The 5,000-nt window shown below is 43.1% G+C and overlaps 1 protein-coding gene across 1 annotated transcript in view; it reads left to right on the forward strand.

Moving 5' to 3' along the window:
* The window catches only part of LOC143281388 (putative G-protein coupled receptor CG31760), a 69,496-nt gene that overhangs the window by 56,073 nt on the left and 8,423 nt on the right, over window positions 1-5,000 (forward strand). The window lies entirely within an intron of this gene.

The raw sequence follows: 5,000 nt of genomic DNA on the forward strand, positions 1-5,000 counted from the left end.
ACACACACACACACACACACACACACACACACACACACACACACACACACACACACACACACACACACACAAGGCTCGCTCAGACACAGACACACAAACAGATAGACAGAGACAGAGTGAAGTACGAGGCAGTAGAGGAAAACCAGTGCAAGTCATTCTCTAGAGTCAGGCATTGTTGATGATTGTCTTAAATTGGCCATTGTCACCCCTCTTTGTGAAAAAGCACAATTTGGACACAGATCAGCTAAAGAACCTGTCTCTAATCTTTCTTTCATTTCTAAAATCATTGAGAAAGTTGTGTTACATCAGCTCCAGGAACATCTTGATGAAAACGGCCTGCTTGAAACTTGTCAGTCAGTTTATCGGAAAAGCCATAGCACAGAAACAGCCCTTCTTTCGGTCACAGATAGTCTCCTCTCAAACACAGACAAAAGACTTACATCTGTAGTGGCAGTTTTAGATCTGTCAGCGGCATTTGATACAATTGACCACCAAATTCTTATCAATCGTCTTAGCACTACCTTTGGCATTAAATCTACTGCTTTAAAATGGTTTTCTTCCTATCTTTCAAATCGTCAACTCAAGGTTAAAATAAAACATAGCACCTCTAAGGTCATTCCTCTTGTGTTTGGTGTCCCTCAGGGATCAGTCTTAGGGCCTGTCTTGTTCATTTTGTACACTCAGCCTTTGTCTGACATGTTCAAAAGGCACTCATTTGGTTACCATAAATATGCAGACGACATAGAATTACAAAAAGCCGCTCCACCATCTGATTTTAAAACAGTCATTACTGAACTGGAAGCTTGTGTAGCTGATGTAAAAACATGGATGGACAAAAACAAGCTAAAGCTCAATGAAGACAAAACTGAACTCTTAGCCGTTGGAGACCTAACTCGTCTTAAGGCAGCAAAAAAGGACCCAGTTATGTTTGGCCCTGCTTCAGTAGCATTTCAAACATCAGCCAAATATCTGGGTGTATATCTCGATCAAACCTTGACAATGAACGACCAAATTTCATTCTTATGTCGCTCATGTAATTTTCATCTCCGAAGGCTAGCCTCAGTCAGACCCTACATAACAGAGAAAAATATGACTCAGTTGGTTTCCTCTTTTGTCCTGTCCAGACTGGATTACTGCATTTCCACTCTTGCAGGTTTACCATCTTCCTCCATCAACAGATTACAGAAAATTCAGAACAATGCTGCACGACTGGTTCTCGCCAAAAAGAAATCTGTTCATGTTACACTTCTGCTGAATCGGTTAGACTGGCTTCCGACTGAGTCCCGCATTCACTGTAAGTCAGCAACACTCGCCTTCAAACATTTTGACAAGTCTCTTCCATTGTATCTCTCCTCTGTATTGGAAACATATGAACCGCACAGAACATTAAGATCCAGTTCTGAAAAGCTGCTTAAAGTTCCAAGGACTAATCTCAAATGCGCTGGAAATAGGTTTTTCAGAGCTCAGGTTCCTCAAGTGTGGAACTCTCTATCTTCATCTTTTTATAAATGCCTCTGATCTACATTCCTTTAAGTCAGATCTGAAAACTCACCTTTTCCGTAAGCATTTTTGTTCTGGGCGGAACCAAGGTATGCCTGTTAACAAGTATCTTTGTACTAGTATTTTTGTAGTCCTGTTTTAATGCATTGTGTATTTTATGTAGTTTTGGTCTTTGATGTGATGGCATTTTTTCTATTTGGTTATTTTTAATGGGCGTGTGTGTGTGTGTGTGTGCGTGCGTGCGTCCGTGCGTGCAAGTGTTTGTGAAGGTACAGTGCTCTGGTACGCGTATGTAAGTATGTAGGCATGTTAGTATGTCCGAACAGAATTCTGTGTTAGAAAATAAGAAATATCTTAATGCTTATGCAATTTTGTTTTTAGTGCAGTTGATATTTAATGTCAGCATGTGTGTATCTGTGTGTCTGTGTGTGAGTGTGTGTCTGTAAGGGAGGGACATAATTTATATATATATATGTGTGTGTGTGTGTGTGTTTGTGTGTGTGTGTGCGCGCGCGCGTGTGTGTGTATGTGTATGTGTGTGTGCTTGTGTGTGTGTGTGTGTGTGTGTGTGTGTTCTATAAAACGCATTTTATTTTAATCTAAGCCTTATTTACTTCATAGCTTTTATAATCTGATTCATCTCTTAAGTGTGCTTTTTCATTCATATGAACACACTGGATGTTTTCCATTGTCAGATAGCTGTTGATTTTTTTTAAAGCATGTTTATAGTCAACTGGATGATTGTAAAGCGCTTTGAGCAGCATTGGTGCTGGATATCGCGCCATAGAAAAACTGTGTTATTATTATTAGTATTATCATTATTATTAAATCAACAATCAAACCTTCTGGAAGAGGAAGAAGATGGACATGACGACATAAATTTTAAACGCTCCATGAACAGCCGCTCAGGACCCATTAAAATCTCTCTGATGTCGCGGACCATTTGTCACGCATGACCTGACACCCGTTTTCGTCGTTTGGTTGACAGGCCTCCTCTGAGGTCTTGGCAGTGATTCTGGTGTGTGTGTGTGTGTGTGTGTGTGTACGTGCGCGTGTGCGTGTGTGTGCATGTGTGCATGCATTTCTCTATGTGTGTGTGTGTGTGTGTCCGCACGCGCGTTTGTTTGTGTGTGTGTCTCTGTTTGTGTGCGTGTGTCTGTCTGTGTGTATGCATGCGTGCTTGTAAAGAACAAACTTTAAACAGTCTTCCTAATCCTGCTTGGAATTTGAGTCTACACAAGAGATCTACTCGCTCAAACAATTAAAGATCGGTTTGGTAGAGCAAACCAAGAAAGATTCAATCTTCCGCGAGCATACATAGTCACAGCAGCGCTTGTGACAGAAAACAGCATTCTTTCACTATAGAGACCGATCAACGATGCAAATGAACAGATCAAATTTAACCAGCCGCAAGGTGAAGTGGTGAGCGTGGCTGGGAGGACGCGGGTTCCATTCCCAGTGAAGTGGGTTTTTCTCCACACGGCCGGCTGCTACCCAAAGCTGAGTGTGATGAAAAGAAAATATAACCTTCTATGCAAGGGGGAAAAAAAGTTGAGCGTGCTGTGGGCTTAAACGGGAAGACTGGGACCACATAGTCGAACACCATTCACTTCGCGGATGTGTTGCTCAAATTTCCTGACCATCACTGCAAGTGTCTGTATCTCTCGGGCCTGGTTAATGCTGAGATTATCATTATGAGAGGAAGATTAGAGTACAGCCTTGTCACATAGTCCCAAACCCAAAGTGGATCTCCATAACAACAGCTTCATTATCCTCCAACTTCATCATCAATATCATAAAAAAAATATTTTCCCAGGTTCTATGGCCTTTCATGCCATGCTCTCATGGTGATGTTTGTTCGATCATCTCCCTCCACTTCCATGCTTGGAGTGAGTCCTGTCAAGGTCTGGAATGTCGGCAGATTCATGGGGGACTGTCGGTGGAGGAACGTGGTGGTGGTCTCCATTCTAGGGAAGAGGGGGTGGGGGGTGGAGGGGGCGCTCGCTTAGTGTGGGTCCACGACTCAGCGATTATTATCGTCAGTATGGGGCGTAGTACGTGATGTCCAAAACACGTTGTATCAGAACAAGCACCACTGAATGAAGTAACTCCGCAACAGTTCATGGTCTCCTCTGGTGTGTGGCCTCCTGGCGACCTAACATCAATCGTTCCATGTTGACTTCTGACACCCCGACTGCGACAGACGTACTCGGGTGTGGCTGTGTATGTGGGACCCGAGATAAGTGGCGTAGGAGTAATGCCCTTGCGAAGATGGAATAGCAAACAAAGAAAGAAAGAAAAACAAGAAGAAAAAAAAGGAGAATTAGAATTGCACATTTCTAAATGAAAAAACATCATAGGCATCTCGCAAATGAAGAATCCTTTCTCCAAACTTGTGTGTCCAGCAAGAGACAGCGTAGTCTTTTCCCAGGTGAAAGAGTGAGACTATGTGTTTGGGTTATAGAAGGGGCTGATAATAAAAGACTCCAACAACCCTCGAATAATCCAAAGCGTGGCATGTTGGCTACGTGTCTGCCGGTACAGGAAAGCAGGTATGATGATCGTGAACACCTTGGTAGCTGTTTTCGTTGTGTACATTTAAATGCCCCTGAAGGGGGTCTAAGAATGATGGGGAATGTAGCTGGTTGACACTCGGCAATCTCTTGGTTAAACAGTCTGGACTTCTGTCATGGCTCAAAGCCTGGGATTTACGTGTTTGTGTGTTGACAAGGACTGACTGCCCTTGAATTGTACGGTCTGGCACCTTGGGTCAGTTATAGCATATCGGATTGTGTTCCAGCTGGGCCATGCTCTTTCATTTACTTTAGTCGTTACAACAGCCTTGTCTTTATCAAGTATGTTGGCGTGTACATGTGCATATATCTATTTTGCATGCTGTGTTATGATACTACCATCATTGGTAGTCATCATCGCTTGGCTTGATTGTGTGTGCGTGTGTGTAGTAGTAATAGTAGTAGTGCGGAGTGTGGCTGCCTACATGGTGGGGTAAATAAACAAAAACGGTCATACACGTAAAATGTTAAATGTTACATGTTTGTCTGAGAGTGTATGTGTGCGTGCCTGAAATATGATTGAACGACACAGGAAACGAATGATGAGCGCCTAATGGCAGCCGTCAGTCGGCTCTACCCAGGTAGGCAGCCTGTTGTGTAAATGACTCCGTGTTTGTGAAGCGCTTAGAGCTTGGTCTCCGACTGAGGACAGGCGCTATGTAAGTATCCATATCATTCATTCATTCATTCATTCTTCGGTTTAACGTCTTTCCACTTTAAGTGATATTAGACGGGAAATAAAGAGGAGGAGAGGAGGGATTATAGGTGGGGTTGGGGTTGGGGAATAAGCGTGTGTGTGTGGAAGGGGAGGGGGGTAGGGGGAGACAACGCTGGTGGAAAAATGGAAGGAAACGCTAACATCAAACAACTATAACAGCTATAACAAATGTCCTATTGGATTATGCAGCAAACCATCTGCAATATCAA

Source organism: Babylonia areolata, chromosome 4 (genome assembly GCF_041734735.1).
Source record: "Babylonia areolata isolate BAREFJ2019XMU chromosome 4, ASM4173473v1, whole genome shotgun sequence".
NCBI classification, from domain to species: domain Eukaryota; kingdom Metazoa; phylum Mollusca; class Gastropoda; order Neogastropoda; family Buccinidae; genus Babylonia; species Babylonia areolata.